The 19,772-nt window shown below is 41.6% G+C and overlaps 1 protein-coding gene across 2 annotated transcripts in view; it reads right to left on the minus strand.

The window, feature by feature from the left end:
• LOC139584344 (alpha-1,3-mannosyl-glycoprotein 4-beta-N-acetylglucosaminyltransferase C-like) overlaps window positions 1-19,772 on the minus strand; it is a 179,686-nt gene that overhangs the window by 101,807 nt on the left and 58,107 nt on the right. For both annotated transcript variants that reach the window (XM_071416059.1, XM_071416060.1), the window contains exon 2: window positions 4,087-4,151. The gene's annotated coding sequence lies outside the window, so the exon portion shown is untranslated. The remainder of the gene's footprint in view (window positions 1-4,086; window positions 4,152-19,772) is intronic.

Here is a 19,772-nt window from a genome sequence, read left to right on the forward strand (position 1 = left end):
TAGCCATTTCACATCGGTTACACCAGCCTAATCTCGGGAGTTGATAGGCTTGAATTCATAAACAGCGCAATGCTTGAAGAATTGCGAAGAGCTGCTGGCAAACGCACGAAAGTGCTGTTTGAATGAATGCTTACGAGCCTGCTGCTGCCTACCATCGCTCATTCAGACTGCTCTATCAAATATCAAATCATAGACTTAATTATAACATAATAACACACAGAAATACGAGCCTTTGGTCATTAATATGGTAGAATCCGGAAACTATCATTTCGAAAACAAAATGTTTATTCTTTCAGTGAAATACGGAACCGTTTTGTATTTTATCTAACAGATGGCATCCCTAAGTCTAAATATTGCTGTTACATTGCACAACCTTCAATGTTATGTCATAATTATGTACAATTCTGGCAAATTAATTACGGCCTTTGTTAGGAATAAAGGGACTTCACACAGTTCGCAATGAGCCAGGCGGCCCAAACTGCTGCATATACCCTGACTGCTTGCATGGAACGCAAGAGAAATGACACAATTTCCCTAGTTATGAGAAATTCATGTTAGCAGGCAATATTAACTAAATACGCAGGTTTAAAATATATACTTGTGTTTTGATTTTAAAGAAAGGCATTGATGTTTATGGTTAGGTACATTGGTGCAACGACAGTGTTTTTTTTCGCAAATGCGCTTGTTAAATCATCACCCGTTTGTCGAAGTAGGCTGTGATTCGATGAGAAATTAACAGGCACCGCATCGATTATATGCAACGCAGGACACGCTAGATAAACTAGTAATATCATCAACCATGTGTAGTTAACTAGTGATTATGTTAAGATTGATTGTTTTTTATAAGATAAGTTTAATGCTAGCTAGCAACTTACAGTGGGGCAAAAAAGTATTTAGTCAGCCACCAATTGTGCAAGTTCTCCCACTTAAAAAGATCAGAGAGGCCTGTAATTTTCATCATAGGTACACTTCAACTATGACAGACAAAATGAGAGAAAAAAATCCAGAAAATCACATTGTAGGATTTTTAATGAATTTATTTGCAAATTATGGTGGAAAATAAGTATTTGGTCAATAACAAAAGTTTATCTCAATACTTTGTTATATACCCTTTGTTGGCAATGACAGAGGTCAAACGTTTTCTGTAAGTCTTCACAAGATTTTCACACACTGTTGCTGGTATTTTGGCCCATTCCTCCATGCAGATCTCCTCTAGAGCAGTGATGTTTTGGGGCTGTTGCTGGGCAACACGGACTTTCAACTCCCTCCAAAGATTTTCTATGGGGTTGAGATCTGGAGACTGGCTAGGCCACTCCAGGACCTTGAAATGCTTCTTACGAAGCCACTCCTTCGTTGCCCGGGCGGTGTGTTTGGGATCATTGTCATGCTGAAAGACCCAGCCACGTTTCATCTTCAATGCCCTTGCTGATGGAAGGAGGTTTTCACTCAAAATCTCACGATACATGGCCCCATTCATTCTTTCCTTTACACGGATCAGTCGTCCTGGTCCCTTTGCAGAAAAACAGCCCCAAAGCATGATGTTTCCACCCCCATGCTTCACAGTAGGTATGGTGTTCTTTGGATGCAACTCAGCATTCTTTGTCCTCCAAACACGACGAGTTGAGTTTTTACCAAAAAGTTATATTTTGCTTTCATCTGACCATATGACATTCTCCCAATCTTCTTCTGGATCATCCAAATGCTCTCTAGCAAACTTCAGACAGGCCTGGACATGTACTGGCTTAAGCAGGGGGACACGTCTGGCACTGCAGGATTTGAGTCCCTGGCGGCGTAGTGTGTTACTGATGGTAGGCTTTGTTACTTTGGTCCCAGCTCGCTGCAGGTCATTCACTAGGTCCCCCCGTGTGGTTCTGGGATTTTTGCTCACCGTTCTTGTGATCATTTTGACCCCACGGGGTGAGATCTTGTGTGGAGCCCCAGATCGAGGGAGATTATCAGTGGTCTTGTATGTCTTCCATTTCCTAATAATTGCTCCCACAGTTGATTTCTTCAAACCAAGCTGCTTACCTATTGCAGATTCAGTCTTCCCAGCCTGGTGCAGGTCTACAATTTTATTTCTGGTGTCCTTTGACAGCTCTTTGGTCTTGGCCATAGTGGAGTTTGGAGTGTGACTGTTTGAGGTTGTGGACAGGTGTCTTTTATACTGATAACAAGTTCAAACAGGTGCCATTAATACAGGTAACGAGTGGAGGACAGAGGAGCCTCTTAAAGAAGAAGTTACAGGTCTGTGAGAGCCAGAAATCTTGCTTGTTTGTAGGTGATCAAATACTTATTTTCCACCATAATTTGCAAATAAATTCATTAAAAATCCTACAATGTGATTTTCTGGATTTTTCTTTCTCATTTTGTCTGTCATAGTTGAAGTGTACCTATGATGAAAATTACAGGCCTCTCTGATCTTTTTAAGTGGGAGAACTTGCACAATTGGTGGCTGACTAAATACTTTTTTACCCCACTGTATATGGTACTCTTACTTCAGTCATGACAACATACTGTATAACTACATGTTAAACTGTAGGCAACCAACAACTACTATACATGTCAAGAGTACAGTGTTCCACTGGAGTGTTGTGATGAACAGTGAGAGATGAAAATGAGTATGAAAGTGTCAAGTGGAGCTTGTCAAACCCCACTCATGTATGAATATTTCACTAGCATCACACACACACGCGCCCGCACGCACGCAGACACACACACACCACAAACCAGCCCTCCTCGCCTCGTTTCCCCCGGCTCAGAGAAGAAAGAGGCCCTCCGACGGATACCTGTCTCCTGCTTCATCTCACAGCCCAAATTTCAGATGGCATGAATGACAGGAGGAGCTCTCCAGTGCTGACAGCACTGCCTCATGGGGGAACTTGAGCGGTCTCATAGGAGGAGCTCTCCAGTGCTGACAACGCTGCCTTGCGAAGGAACTGGAGCTTTTGCCCACATCACACTGCTGCCAGAAACCAGGCTACGCCCATGACCGACACACACAGAAACAAATACTGTACCACACAAACGAGTAATACACACTCACTCAATCACTCACAAACGCACATAGACGCATAGGCAAAGAAACATTCAGCAAACAAACACACATAAGCATGCACGCACGCACGCACACACATACTATAGGTGCACACACACACGGGCACACAAACAGTCGGCACACACAAATATCACACGAGTACATTGAGTAGGGAGCACACACACACACACACACACAGGCAAACACACACCGAGGATGCAGCAATATTCCAAACATATAGAATAGCACACATACACAAAAACACACACACACACACTTGAGCAGAGCTTTTTTGTATAATGTGTCTCCTGACAGTTATCAAGGTGGTAAAGTACCGCTCCCTTTACATACAGCCACATCTCTCACAGGAAACATAGATATTCACAGAGCTACTAGGTCTTTCCTCTACCACATGACAGATCATAATGTGGTTATAGTAGACAGGAAAATCCTACAAGATAATACTGTATACGTCCCCGTCTCACGGTCAGCCATTTTCTTACATTACATAGCATTCCCTGTTTCCTTTCAGCTGTATTTCGTATGTTAAATGCGGAGATTTAAAGATTGTAATTAAGGCTGGAAGAATTACCGTATAATCGTCTAACTGACAATTATGGATGAAGACCGTAATGAAAATAAAAGAAACCGCAAACTGGACGAATAGCTGAGTGAAGAAGGGACGGCCGGGCATTTTTGCGGTTGAGTCCATTTCCACGGTTACATGAACTCTTTACAACATGATGGAACTTAGTTTCTCCTTGCTGAAACAAGCAAGGTGTTGTAGCAAATTAGTCTTTGGTTGCCTAGGTAATGCCTCCTTTCTGCAGCAGCACATGCAGTCAGGAGCTATACAAATTATTATAACGGTGACCACGGTCATTTGGCTGACCAATAACCGTCATCCAGAATTCCATGACCATCACAGCCCTAATTGTAATGCAGTATTGATCAACATACAGTATATATTTTAAAACACACTTTTAATGAACCACAGTATGGAGACCAGGGAGTGGGTCACTAAGATAGTAAATCCATCCTGATGTACTTACTTTTACTGCTTATCCTATGGGCCATTATAGGACTCTCCTCTCTCTCACAGGTCAAAGTGTCGATGCTGGAAGAGGGAAAAATAAACATTTGGATGTTAAATCACTGTGGTAAGAAAACCCACACAGACTCAGTAAACACACAGTAAAACACTAGTGTGTGGTGGTGCGAAAGAGAGAGAGAGAGAGGGAGAAAAAGAGAGAGAAGAAAGAGAGTGAGAGACATTGATTTTCCCCCACCCCGAAGTGCCAGTTCATCATTCCATGAGACACTCTCTATCGATCCTTCGCCTTTAGTTTGTTTGTAATTTTGGGGGCTTAAAGCTGGTCGCTATGATAGATCCCTCTGTACGCCATTCGTCTCCTACATGAAAAATGGACAGATCAAAGGATGTGTGGAAATGACCTCATTTTCAGAGTTGTTTGATCTTCCCTTCGGTTGGTCTTTCAGCCTTGTTTTTAAACTTTTTTATTTTGTTATTAAACCTTTATTTAACCAGGCAAATGAGTTAAGAACACATCTCTAAGCTCTGTCCAACCTTTTAAAATGGTGCTTTAGCTGGTATGCAACCATACAGTAATAACACAGGAAAAACAAGTTGAGTATAATCCCAGAAAACCAGGAACATTCGCAGGACATTAGCTAACATTCACATGAAGTTCTAGTTAGGGTTTTATCTAACATTAAGATGGTAACATCCTAAAAACATATATTTTTTTGGGGGGGGGGTAAATTAAATATCCTTGGAATGTTATCCTAACATTCACAAAAATGCTGTGCACTACATCTATAACAACCACCACAGAACATTCCCCTAAGGATCTTAATAGGTCATGTAATAACAAAATGTGTTCTGGGAATGTTCTTGCAACATAGTGAAGGTTTTATACAATCGTTGTACAATCATCAGTACAACTTGACAGTTTTTGTGTTATTAGGACTTTTTGGGCAACCTAATGAACTAGAAACATTCACAGAACGTTGGTTTGCTGGGATTACTTAGGAAAATTGGAATCATCTTTGTAAAATACAACTGTAAGTGCATCCCTAGAACAAGATCATTCATGGTAACAAAACCAAATTACTTCACATTTTCCTTTTGAGTGGATTCAATTATTCTGATATGTCTGATGGTTAAGAGAGATATCTTTCCCCCTTTCAATATTCAGGACCACTGAAAAATAGAACATACCTTTAACTATCCATTTCGGTTTAGCCCGTGTTCATAAATTTTACTCTCCTCCCTCCCCCATCTTCGAGTCTATCCTGATTTCCATTCAGTGAGCAGTCGCAGAGACGTTGGGTTTTCATCCATCCACCCACACACAACCTCCAACTGCCCCACCTCCCTACCTCCCAACCCCCACCCACACACACCGTGGACCTGCCTTCCCTTCCTGGAGCCAGAGAGCATCACATCGTGACCTAGCACCACCTCTCCAGATGCTAAAAGATACCCTGAGGTGATCATGTGATGTATGACAAAGCTTAGATTACAGTACAGAGATCACAAAAGGAAGTAAGCTCCCTGCACAGGAGAACCCAACAAATACAAACATTGGCTCCTGCTAGCTTCAGTATCTCTTATCTCTCTCTTTTTTGGCCTGTATTGAAACTGTTCGTTTCTGATGAATATGAGAGACAACCAGTTTATGATCATGGAGGTCATCCAATAAATCCATGGAGAGGTGTAACTCCCAGGCAGCCATTTCTCCCAGCCAGCACAGCCCTAACTCAGCCCTAACAGCCCTAACTCCCCAGGTTTTATAACGTAATTTGTGCCTAATGGCCACACTCATTAGTGGCATCTCCAAAACACACTCTGGTCATTACCGAGCACATTTGCAGTTTAGGCTTCATGCCGGCATTGTCACTTTAAGTCATTCGTCACATTCCCTGGCAGTTGGCACCACAAATTAACAAAAAGCACAAATCGTATCATAATCTGTGACTATCGTTATCTGCATACAATGCCAGCCAGCTTGTTTTGACACGTTTGTTTTATCAGTGTAGCGAGAAACCTGGTTTGAAACAACATCCATCATGTCGACTCAATGCTGCCGAGGGAGGCCACTTGAAGACCACATAGTAGTACGCAGGCAGAGGTGCAGTGCGAATGGTGCACTTTACCTTAGTAAACCTCTCGTGTATGGAGAGAGAAGGAGAAAAAGAGTAGGACAGAGTGCTGAGAGAGAGAGTTATAGTGGGACAATGGGAGAAAGAGAAAGAGTGGGATAGTAGGAGACATTAGCTCTCTTTCTCTTTCATAAATTGTACTGCGGTCAGATACAGACCAAAGTTACCATGGGTTTTCTGGACCAAAAAGGGTCTAGGTGGTGGGTGTCTCATGGGGCGGGGAAGCAGTCGGACCGTGGCTGAATTTCACATCAAATTTTAGAGGCCCCCATCTTGGCAGTGTAGATACATTTTTGAATTTGCCATGCAGCTGAAACAAATGTTGCAGTTTTTAAGCACATTTCTTGGAATTCTATGCAATTTGACATGGTTAATGCTGTGTTCTTTTGCTCAAACATAATAAATCTATTCTGCTAAATCCATTGGTTTGGAATTTTTTATTTTTTATTCTCCCTGACTGTCTAGCTTTATTATAGTGATTGTTAGTTTTCAAAGATTATATTATAAAAATATATATAGGTCCATTATCTTTCTTACATACCTTATATTTGCTTTTAGTCGTTTAAGTTTACACTGAAAACATTTTACCATCCCGAAAATATATATATTTTTTTATATACTGTATATATATATAATAAAATAAAATATATATTTTCGGGATGGTAAAATGATGGTAAAAAAACTATAAACGCAACATGCAACAATGTTAAAGCTTTTACTGAGTTACAGCTCATATCAGGAAATCAGTCAATTTAAATAAATAAATGAATCCCTAATCTATGGATTTTACATGACTGGGAGTACAGATATGCATCTGTATTTGTATTTGTATTGGACACAGATACCAAAAAAAATGGTAGGGGCGTGGATCAGAAAACCAGTCAATATCTTGTGTGATCATGATTTGCCCCATGCAGTGCGACACATCTCCTTCGCAAAGAGTTGATCAGGCTGTTGATTGTGGCCTGTGGAATGTTGTCCTACTCCTCTTCAATGGCTGTGCGAAGTTGCTGGATATTGGTGGGAACTGGAACACGCTGTTGTACACGTAGATCCAGAGCATTCCAAACATGCTCAATGGGTGACATGTCTGGTGTGTATGCAGGACATGGAAGTACTGGGACATTTTCAGCTTCCAGGAATTGGGTACAGATCCTTGCGACACGGGCTGTGCATTATCATGATGAAACAAGAGGTGATGACAACGGATGAATGGCACGACAATGGGCCTCAGGATCTCGTCACGGTATCTCTGCGCATTGAAATTGCCATCGATAAAATGCAATTGTGTTTCTTGTCCTTAGCTTATGCCTGCCCATACCATAACCCCACCGCCACCACGGGGCACTCTGTTCACAACATTGGCATCATCAAACCGCTCGCCCACACGAAGCCATACACATGGTCTGCGGTTGTGAGGTCAGTTGGACGTACTAAAAGATTCTCTAAAACGACATTGGAGGCGGCTTATGGTAGAGAAATTAACATTAAATTCTCTGTCAACAGCTCTAGTGGACATTCATGCAGTCAACATGCCAATTGTACGCTCCCTAAAATCTTGAGACATCTGTGGCCTTGTGTTGTGTGACAAACTGCACATTTTAGAGTGGCCTTTTATTGTCCCCAGCACAAGGTGCGCCTCTGTAATGATAATGCTGTTTAATCAGCTTATTGATATGCCACACCTGTCAGGTGGGTGGATTATCTTGGAAAAGAAGAAATGTTGACTAAAAGGGACGTAAACAAATTTGAGCAAAACATTTGAGAGAAATAAGCTTTTTGTGTATATGGAAACTTTCTAGAATCTTTTTATTTCTGCTCATGAAACATGGGACCAACACTTTACATGTTGCATTTATATTTTAGTTCAGTATACAGTTTAAGTCGGAAGTTTACATACACTTAGGTTGGAATCATTAAAATTCGTTTTTCAACTACTCCACAAATTTCTTGTTAACAAACTATAGTTTTGGCAAGTCGGTTAGGACATCTACTTTGTGCATGACACAAGTAATTTTTCCAACAATTGTTTACAGACAGATGATTTCACTTATAATGCACTGTATCATAATTCCATTGGGTCAGAAGTTTACATACACTAAGCTGACTGTGCCTTCAAACAGCTTGGAAAATTCCAGAAAATTATGTCATGGCTTTAGGAACTTCTGATAGACTAATTTACATAATTTGAGTCAATTGGAGGTGTACCTGTGGATGTATTTCAAGGCCTACCTTCAAACTCAGTGCCTCTTTGCTTGACATCATGGGAAAATCAAAAGTAATCAGCCAAGACCTCAGAAAAAAATTGTAGACCTCCACAAGTTTGGTTCACTCCAAAACCGCCATAAAAAAGCCAGACTACGGTTTGCAACTGCACATGGGGTCAAAGATCGTAATTTTTGGAGAAATGTCCTCTGGTCTGATGAAACAAAAATAGAACTGTTTGGCCATAATGACCATCGTTATGTTTAGAGGAAAAAGGGGGATGCTTGCAAGCCGAAGAACACCATCCCAACCGTGAAGCACGGGGGTGGCAGCATCATGTTGTGGGGTGCTTTGCTGAAGGAGGGACTGGTGCACTTCACAAAATAGATGGCATGATGAGGTAGGAAAATCATGTGGATATATTGAAGCAACAGCTCAAGACATCAGTCAGGAAGTTAAAGCTTAGTCGCAAATGGGTCTTCCAAATGGATAATGACCCCAAGCATACTTCCAAAGTTGTGGCACCAAGACTCTTCCTAGAGCTGGCCGTCTAAACAATCGGGGGAGAAGGGCCTTGGTCAGGGAGGTGACCAAGAACCCGATGGTCACTCTGACAGAGCTCCAGAGTTCCTCTGTGGAGATGGGAGAACCGTCCAGAAGGACAACCACCTCTGCAGCACTCCACCAATCAGGCCTTTATGGTAGAGTGGCCAGACGGAAGCCACTCCTCAGTAATAGGCACATTTCAGCCTTGGAGTTTGCCAATAGGCACCTAAAGGGCTCTCAGACCATGAGAAACAAGATACTCTGGTCTTATGAAACCAAGATTGAACTCTTTGGCCTGAATGCCAAGCGTCACGTCTGGAGGAAACCTGGCACCTCCCAAGGATTTCAATAGCAGAAAAATCCCTGGTTACAACCTCAGAGCTGTGGGAAACACTGTCCACACTCCGCAGAAACCTCTCCCAAGTCCTTGAAGCTCAAAGTGTTCCAAAGAGAAATGTCAGAATCTTAAGTGCAACCATGCTATTTGATCAGGACATGGGATACCTAATACCAATTCTGTATTTTTCCTAGAAGATTGAGGGAATTGAAGTCTGGGTGTGCAACAGCTCCCATCCAAGTAAGAAATAGAGCAGGAGTGTGAAAGAGAGAAAGAGAACAAGGAGAGAGAGAGAGAGAAAAATAGAGAACGAGAGAGAGAGAAGAGAGAGAACGACCAAGAGAAAGAGAGAGAGAGAGAGAACGACAAATAGAGCAATAGAGAGAAATAGAGAGAGAGAGAGTGGGTGGAGAAACATGTTGGCTATCCTTTGTCAACTGCTCAGTGCCATTTAATGGCCTGTAAACTCCTTTGCTGGAAAAGAAAAGGCAATTAGCATACTGAGTGGATTACAAGATTGCTCTGACTTCTGGATTAATGTGTGCACTTAATCGTCTCATTGCTAAGCGATTCTTGGATATGGCTATCCAAGGGGAACACATTTCTTCATTCTCTAAACCCTGTAAAGCTCAAACATTAAAATGGATTTCTTCTGTTGCACCAAAGATGCACTCCTTCACAAAACTCCCTCACAATATCTTTAGAAGTCGAGTTGTTATTGTTTTGTTGGTTGTTGCTATACACCCTCCAACAACAGCAACTTCCCTCAGTTAAGTAAAGTAGTGTTTCTCGATGTCCTTGAATGTAAAAGCCATACATTCTATTTCTCTGATGCACGTACCACACACCTTGCAACAATCTTCATCACAGTCTCTGCCACCCTGCAACTCTGATCAACTAGGAAACTTGGTGCTCTCTCTCTCCCCATCTCCAGGAACTGCAGCTTCACCCCCTATCTCCCCCTTCCTGGCTTTGATATGATCTTTAATCCACAGCTACTCACCTCACCTCCAAATCCTTCACTGACAGTGTCAACCCAGAAATGAAAAGAGCTGATAACTTTGCAACGCTATCCCTCAGCACCGAGGCAGGCAACACACACTCTCCCAGGATGGTAGCTTCACCTTAACGCACACACACACAGAGCCACACACACACCTGACACACACACACACACACAGATTACATTACTGCATTCAATATTCCAGGTAAACATTTTCAGATGGTGCAAAAAAATCTGTTTGATAAAACCTTGCCCACCCATGCGAGAAATTCCACCCAGGCCATTAGAATGTATAATAACCTGATAACAACTGCAAGTTCAGTCCCAAAAAGTTAGGTTTACCCTGTTTACCACATAGCCTTGCCATGAGCACTAACAGTGAGCCCTGCTTCATTTCTTTGGTTATCTATGGAGATTTCCATCTCTGTTTTGATTCTCTGCTGTTTCCATCCCTGCAGATAAAGAGCTTTGGGGATGCGCTGCACTCCCCTCCTTCAGAAATTAAAGAGCTGATTCACAGCTTTCTGTTAAAAGGAGCAGATGGTGGAGACATGCCAGTGTTGTTCACCAGCCCCCGCTAGACCACCGGCGCTGCTACTGGGCTGGGCTAGGCTAGGCTGGGCTAGGCTGGGCTAGGCTGGGCTGGGCTAGACAAAGCAACTAGGAGAAAGATAAGCTCTCTGGGTGCATAAAGAATGCATTTTCTCTTTAGAAATCAATAATGTCTCAGTGCTGTGAGGATCACCAGCGTCGACATCGCCTCCAACTTATTCATTCATTTCTCCAAATGATCTACTGCTTCCTCGCTCTCTTTTCCTTTGTCGCTTTATCTGTCTCTCTCTGTCTACCTCTCTGGAGGTAGTCTCTTTGGCTTGTTAAGATCAAATTCAAATTCAGATTGCGTTATTGGCATGAAATACAATTTGTAGATATTGCCAAAGCAGTATAGTGGTACAGCATTCCAGTAAATACAGTTTAATGCAATGAGGTTAATGAAATACAGTTAATAACAATAGTACATTGTTATTAGTGACCCATTTCAGGAAACTAGGCGAATATTGCAAGTCACGACTTCACTGGAGAGCCATTTTAACGTATTTTGGGGGTGGTTTATCAAAATGCGTTTTTTTGGCAGAAATGCCTGTAAACTTTCATGTGCCTTCTATTACAAACTTGTATGCCATATGTAAAAATGAATAAAAAAATTCAATTACGAGCCTTGTTGGTTAAGCCACAGAAAAAGTCAGCAACCTTCCCACTACCCATGATTGGCTGAGATAATGAGTGAGCTGGACATGCCAAGAGAGGAGTTCGGATTGGTCTGTCATATAGAAGGCTTCTGTCTATATGAGCTGGTCAGTCTGTGTTGGTAAGCCTGTCGAACGCTGATTTTTTTATGTATTGTGTAGTGGAGCTGCATAAGTGTTGCTCTCTACTTTCTGGAGGATCAAGTTTTGAAATCAGTGGAATCAAAATATGATAGCTAAAGAGATGGAGAAAACACCTGTCTCCGGATTACATCTTCAAACTAAGGGCAACCATGGCATGGCAGGAAGACGCGTCCATCATGCATGAGGATGTATACAGGTAAGACAGTCTAGCTAGCTACATTTTCAGATATTACACATTTCTAATTTTGACAGGAAGTGGTTTAATTTCAAGCTGAAGTGTACTGTTAGCTAGCTAGCTTACACGTTGTTTACCAAGCTAAGTTCATTGTTTACCTAGCTAGCTAGCTACATGTCTTAAGCTAAAGTGTACTGTAAGCTACTGGCTCCCTAGCTAACGTCACATGTATCACGTTATTATTCGTATCCCAAAGTCATTTGCTTTACTAGTTAGAGCCTAATGTTAGCTAGCTAACATTGAACCTGGTTGGTTAACTCCCAGCAGATTCATGCAGGGTAGTAACGACATGATTTGGCACAATGTTCATTGTTGTTTAACTAGCTAACGTTAGCTGGCTGGCTCATTAGCTAACGTTACGTGACATGTGTGATCTTACACGTTGTTTACCTAGCTAGGTTCATTGTTTACCTAGCTAGCTAGCTATATGTTTAAGCTAAAGTGTACTGTTAGCTAGCTAGCAAATGTTAGCTGGCTGGCTCCCTAGCTAACGTTACATGTATGATGTTATTACACCCATTGAATATGACTGGTGTCAGTAAATGTCGGCAAAAAAGTGTAATGAAATTGTTGCCAGAAAAGCTGGTTAAGCTATCTAGAGGTAAACAAATCATCGGCCAGAGCGTCAAGTCTGCGATGTAAACGCTCCAAGAGCGAAGCAAGATGGGTGGGGCTTAAGAGGGGGTGAACGATACTGAATGTAGACAAAGAAGAGATCTTCACTAGACACCAAAACATTCAAAGGCCATTTTCTCAAAAGTGAGTTTACAAGTTTATCAACTTTCAAAGCAGAATTACTTTCCCATTGTTCCTCAAAAATGCAGTGTGTGGTATAACATTTTGTAGCTCTGAGTCTCTACTTTTATCCAATGTAAAAAACACAATTTCGAATTTGCTACATAAGACCAAATCCAGGTGGTGAGTCACATATAATCACGTATACAGGTACAACACTACAGCTGTTGATCTCTCTAACCGAGCAGCATGACTTTTGCCTGAAAAAAACAGGACGGAACAGAGGTCTGAAACCCTGGCTGATGTCTATACAGGTTCATACATCATCATTAGTTTAACATCTAGGGTTAGGCCATACGTGGTGAAACTGTTACAGTAAATTACTACATGTGACTCGGTTCAGGAAACTAGACGTATGTCATACGTCAGCACTTCACAGGAGAGATATTTTAACATACATTTTTTATCAAAATGTGAACATGTGAACTTTCATGTGCCTTACTAACAAACTTGTATGCTATCTGTAAATATAAATAAAATTGTTACATTACGAGCCTAGTTGGTGTAGCCATGGAAAAAGTCAGGAACCTCACAGCTAGCCATGATTTGCTGAGATAATGGATGGGCTGGATATGCCGAGAGATGAGTTTGGATTGGTCTGCCATGTAGGACGCTTCTGTCTATAACATGATCTGCTCAGTATGTGTAGGCCATCCTTTCTAATGCTGATTTTTTTTATATCACGAAGAACTGCAAAAGTGTTGCCCTCCACTTTCTGGAGGATCGGGTTTTAAAATCAGTGGAATGCCCGGTGGAAGCAGAGTATGACAGGGGAGTCGAAAAGAGAACACACAGAAGGCTATTGTATAAAACACCTGTCTCCAGATTACGTCTTCAAACTAAGGGCAACCATGGCATTCGTGAAAGAGTGGGAGAAGAGTTCATCCATCTTTACGGGTAAGAGAGTCTAGCTAGCTACATTTTCAGATATTATACAGTTCTCATTTTGTCAGAAAGAAAGTTTCATTGCAAGTTAAAGGGTACTGTTAGCTAGCTAGCTAATGTTAGCTGGCTGGCTCGCTAGCTAATGATACGTGTATTATCTGTGCAGTAATATTATTTGTATCTCAGAGCCATTTGCATTGCTAGTTATAGCCTAATGTTAGCTAGCTAGCTAACATTGAACCTAGTTGGTTAGCTACCTTCAGATTCATGCAGGGTAGTAACGTTATGAGTTGGGATTATGGTTAATTGTTTAGCTAGCTAGTGCCATTTCTAAACAAAAGACATAGAACACTATGCAAGTAACCATTTCACTGTACAGTTTACACCTTCTGTATCCTGTGCATGTGACAAATAAACTTAGATTTGATTTGATATAGTGTGTGTTAACCAGAGATGGAAATGTGAAGAACAACATGACCTGCACCAAAGTCAAATTAGGATATATAACGTTAGGACAATGAGACAGTGTCCAAGTTCTAAAATTCTCTGGTAGAATGCCCAGCTTTTATTTTGTCACAATTACAACCATAAGCTATTTTCTGTAATTAGCTCACCATTAACTTGTAAATAATGATCTTGTTGTGAGTTTATTTTCCTGTAATAATTAATACAAATGAGCTAAAGTTAAGACGTTGTCAGCTATAGGATATTGTCATTATTTGAACTAGCTAGACAGCTAATGTCACGACTTCCGCCGAAGTCGGCCCCTCTCCTTGTTCGGGCGGCGTTCGGCGGTCGACGTCACCGGCTTTCTAGCCATCGCCGCTCCTTTTTTCACTTATCCATTTGTTTTGTCTTGTTCCCTGCACACCTGGTTTTCATTCCCCAATCACACTACATGTATTTATTCCTCTGTTCTCCCTCATGTCTTTGTGTGAGATTGTTTTGTGTTACGTGTCTATGTTGACACGCTTTACTGGTATGTGTTTATTCCGTGTTTTATTTTCATGAGGTATGTTTTTGTGTTTATACAATATTATTGTGACTGTTTGCACTTTTGCACTTTTGCATTGGCTGGAGGTTTCGACGCAGTGGCGTCCATCTGGTGGTTTCTCCTGCCTAAATAAAGTGTGCGCCTGTTCACAACTCTCTGCTCTCCTGCAACTTAACGTTAGCTACAATGCCTTGCAAAAGTATTCATCCCCCTTGGCGTTTTTCCTATTTTGTTGCATTACAACCTGTAATTTAAATTTATTTTTCTTTGGATTTCATGTAATGGACATACAAAATATAGTCCAAATTGGTGAAGTGAAATTATTATTTTTTAAACGGAAAAGTGGTGCGTGCATAAGTATTTACCCCCTTTGCTATGAAGCCCCTAAATAAGATCTGGTCCAACAAATTACCTTCAGAAGTCACATAATTAGTTAAATGAAGTCCCCCTGTGTGCAATCTAAGTGTCACATAATCTGTCACATGATCTCAACACCACTAAGCAAGGGGCACCATGAAGACCAAGGAGCTCTCCAAACAGGTCAGGGACAAAGTTGTGGAGAAGTACAGATCAAGGTTGGGTTATAAAAAAAAATCGGAAACTTTGAACATCCAACGGAGCACCATTAAATCCATTATTAAAAAATTGAAAGAATATGGCACCACAATAAACCTGCAAAGAGAGGGCCACCCACCAAAACCCACAGACCAGGCAAGGAGGGCATTAATCAGAGAGACAAACAAGGGACCAAAGATAACCCTGAAGTAGCTGTAAAGCTCCACAGCGGAGATTGGAGTATCTGTCCATAGGACCACTTTAAGCCGTACACTCCACAGAGCTGGGCATTATGGAAGAATGTCCAGAAAAAAAGCCATTGCTTAAAGAAAGAAATAAGCAAACACGCGTGGTGTTCGCCAAAAGGCATGTGGGAGACTCCCCAAACATATGGAAGAAGGTATTCTGGTAAAATGTAGCTTTTTGGCCATCAAGAAAAACACTGTCAGGCACAAACCCAACACCTCTCATCACCCCAAGAACACCATCCCCACAGTGAAGCAAGGTGGTGGCAGCATCATGCTGTGGGGATGTTTTTCATCGGCAGGGACTTTGAAACTGGTCAGAATAGTAATTAAGAATAGAAATTCTTAATGGAAACCTGTTTCAGTCTTCCAGAGATTTGAGACTGGGACGGAGATTCACCTTCCAGCAGGACAATGACCCTAAGCATACTGATAAAGCAACACTCGAGTGGATTAAGGGGAAACATTTAAATGCCTAGGAATGACCTAGTCAAAGCCCAGACCTCAATCCAATTGAGAATCTGTGGTATGACTTAAAGATTGCTGTACACCAGCGGAACCCATCCAACTTGAAGGAGCTGGAGCAGTTTTGCCTTGAAGAATGGGCAAAAATCCCAGTGGTTAGATGTGCCAAGCTTATAGAGACATACCCCAAGAGACAAAAGGTGGCTCTACAAAGTATTGACTTTGGGGGCGGTGAATAGTTATGCACACTCAAGTTTTCTGTATTTTTGTCTTACTTCTTGTTTGTTTCACAAAAAAAATTATTCTGCATCTTCTAAGTGGTAGGCATGTTGTGTAAATCAAATGATACAAACCCCCCCAAAATATATTTTAATTCCAGGTTGTCAGGCCACAAAATAGGAAAAAGGCCAAGGTGGGTGAATACTTTCGCAAGCCACTGTAGCTAGCTAACAAGCTACAAACTAACTATAACACTGTTCAGAAAGTTGCTTTTATTTGCTAGATTGACATATATTATATTCATTTTTAAGAGGATGGGTTTATTGGTGTTAAAATACACCAGTTATGCTGTTTTGGACCACCAGGCTGCTGATGTCATGCAGCGTGTAGTTTTTGTGTTTAAAAATGTTTCACAACGACAAGTTTGATGTCGGACGACAATAGAATGTTCATGATGTCACTGTCTACAGAGATGTCGATAGACGTAGTATATCAATATATATTGGTTGTTTAGTACACTACCATACTCACTCTGTTTAGCACATGGCCTTATATGTGAATCCTTAAAGAGATGGGTGGGGCTAAGGCTTAAGAGGGTGTGAATGATGCTGAATGGGTGTAGACAAAGAAAAGCTCTCCAGTAGGTGTACAAAATATTAAAGGGCCATTTTCTCAAAAGTGGGGTTACAAGTTTATCAACTTTCAAAGAAGAATTACTTTCCCATTGTTCCTCAACTGTAGTGTACGATATAACATTTTCTAGCAGTGAGTCGCTACTTTTAACCAATATAAAAACACCATTGAAAATGTTGCTATATAAGACCGAATCGAGCCAGTCTGTCACATATAACCAATGTTAGATGAAGTAGATAACTGGGGAGACCCATGAGGCGCCGCACAATTGGCCCAGCGCCGTACGGGTTAGGGGAGGTTTTGGCCTTATCTCATTGCGTTGTAGCGACTCCTGTGGCGGGCCGGGCGCATGCACGCTGACATGGTCGCCAGTTGGACGGTGTTTCCTCCGATACATTGGTGCGGCTTGCAAAAAGCAGTGCAGCTTGCCAGGGACATGTTTCGGAGGACGCATGGCTCTCGAACTTCGCCTCTCCCGAGTCCATACGGGAGTTGCAGCGATGGGCCAAGACTGTAACTACCAATTGGATATTACGAAATTGGGAAGGAAAATGGGTAAAAAAAAAAAAAATTATATATATTAATATTATATTACAAATGATATATATTTTTTAATTAATACAAAAATAAATAACTGATCATGATGTTGTACAAAGCACAACATGCACAGTTGAAATGAGAATCACCATTTCCATGTCGTCCCCTGCTGCTGTTAAACACAAAGTTACCCTGGAACTCAGCTTTGCTCCATCCACTGTGCTGTGCACTCACACACACCTACTGTTTCAAATGCACAGACATTACATAAGCATTCAATACTCAGCTAAGCTAGAACACCACATTGCTGAACACAACACCTACCACAGAGCAGTCACCAAACACGTCTTTGTTCATCCCCTAATTTTCATCATTAGCCATAGAATCAGGGTGCGTCAACGCAGCAAACAATGCATGCCACGAACAGATGCCACCTTCCAAAGAGAGCGAGAGGGTGGGTGGAGGACATGTAGCATCAGACACACCACATGCTCTGCTCCTCTGTCCCAAACCCCCAGCCAAACAACCCAGGTGATGGGTAAGCAATCGGAAGAATTACTCAACGCAGTGCTGCTAAATCTGGGGAATGAATGGGTATGTGAATAAACAGATGGGATTTTATTGGAGGTGTTGTTCAAATGTTGGTCTGCCTTAGTTACCACAGAGAACCTTGTTTTTTATGATTAGAGTTAGCAGTAATACTGAACTGTTGAAGTTCAGAGATTCTCAAAAGGTCAGTGAGGTGACTTTGGGATACAGTTTTGGACTCTTTTCCTCCCAGTGATATTTTTCTGTGAATGTTTTGAACACAGGTAGCAGGATGTGCAAGACATACAATTTGGGTTTGAGCTTGCATGAGTGTGTGTGCGTGTGTGTGTCCATTGGAACACCACTTCTGCTGAGTCACAATAAAGAGTATCTCAATGTGAAAAACGCACTCAGCAACTTTAATGCTGGTGCCGCGAACAAAGGGGTCAGAGATTACAGTAATTTCACTTCTCAGCATCAATATTCACAACTTCTCTGGGGCAATGAAACCCTGTCCAAAGTTATAAAAGGGATCTGTTATTTTTTGGTATGCATGGGCCAACTCTGCCAAGCGAATGCACTGTGTTGCATAGTACACACCTCCGATCTCCCAATCTCAGTGTAAAACAGCACAGGCCGGAACAGGTTGACTCAGTATTAATTCAGTGTTCAAACTCAAAACCACTGAAGTCAGCTCAGGTTTATTATAGCTAATACACCATCTGCTTGTTTCACACAAGGGAAGAGCTTATTCAAATGGAAGAGGTACAGTAAATAAATAGCCTACCGTGTCTCATGTCTTCAAGACTGGACTCATTACGAGCCGGCGATTTTGAGAAGGAGAACAGGCAGAGGATGCCTGGTAGGTAAAGGCTGTTTAAAGAGAGTGTTGCTTCCACCAAGCTTCTGATGGCATAGTGTTACATGAGCTGAGAACAACATTGCTCTAATACTAGACCCATAGCTATCTAACAAACGTAGTACCAGGCTCTTTGCAATGCACAAATTACATTAACAACCAACATCAATTGTCCTCTGTCTGAGCAACAGTAAAGGACTAAAGCAACACTAAAAGCCATTGAATTGACACCTCCACACTACCAATACTGACTACAATACAATCCACCGTCACCCCTCTAGACAATGACATGGCAACTCCAATTACAATATGCAGTTGAAATTCCAGGAAATCAAACAACGGTTTGACATGAACTTTTTTAGTCAACGTGAGAGAAAAACCTTGATATGAAAGGTTGACAGTGTTTCAAGAGGTTGCGTCCCAAATGGTACCCTATTTCCTACATGGTGCACTAATTCTGAGCAAAGCTCCATGGGCCCTGGTCAAAAGTAGTGCACTAGATAGGAAATATCATGCCATTTGGGATGTGCCGTCATATCCAATAGCAGATGAAGGTCACCACTCAGAATGCAGGCGTAGGTGAGCCTGTCCGCTTCCAGAATGATAAATACATTGGCCACTTTTATCGGGGAACCAATAATGCACAGTAATCTCTTTTGTTTATTTCTTTCCCCAGACAATTAAATTCTCCATTAATGCCGTGTGTATTACAAGGACATATGTGCGTGGGTGTGTTGGGATGAGTGAGTATGTTTGAAAAATAAATGCTCTTCTGTCTCCCCTTGATGGCACTTCATTTTGAAAAGGCACTCTTGAATGTGATGCATACATGCTTTATGTGAGCACCTGTTTACAATGTACTGTAATGCTCCATGTCCATCCCACTGCAATACAGTATGACTGTTTTGAAATCCCTACCTTGTCACCATTGGTGTAATCATTAGTCCAAACAGTTGCAAAACGTTCCATTTTGCAACTAAAACTAGAGTTTCTATTGGAGAAATTCTGGTAAATTCCTTCCCGTTTCGTTCTCTTTGCTTCCGTTAAAGAAACGTTTTGCAACAGGATCGGCTTAATGAATACACCCCAGGTGAATGATAATGTCAAGGGGAAGTAATCA

Source organism: Salvelinus alpinus, chromosome 9 (genome assembly GCF_045679555.1).
Source record: "Salvelinus alpinus chromosome 9, SLU_Salpinus.1, whole genome shotgun sequence".
Lineage (NCBI taxonomy): Eukaryota > Metazoa > Chordata > Actinopteri > Salmoniformes > Salmonidae > Salvelinus > Salvelinus alpinus.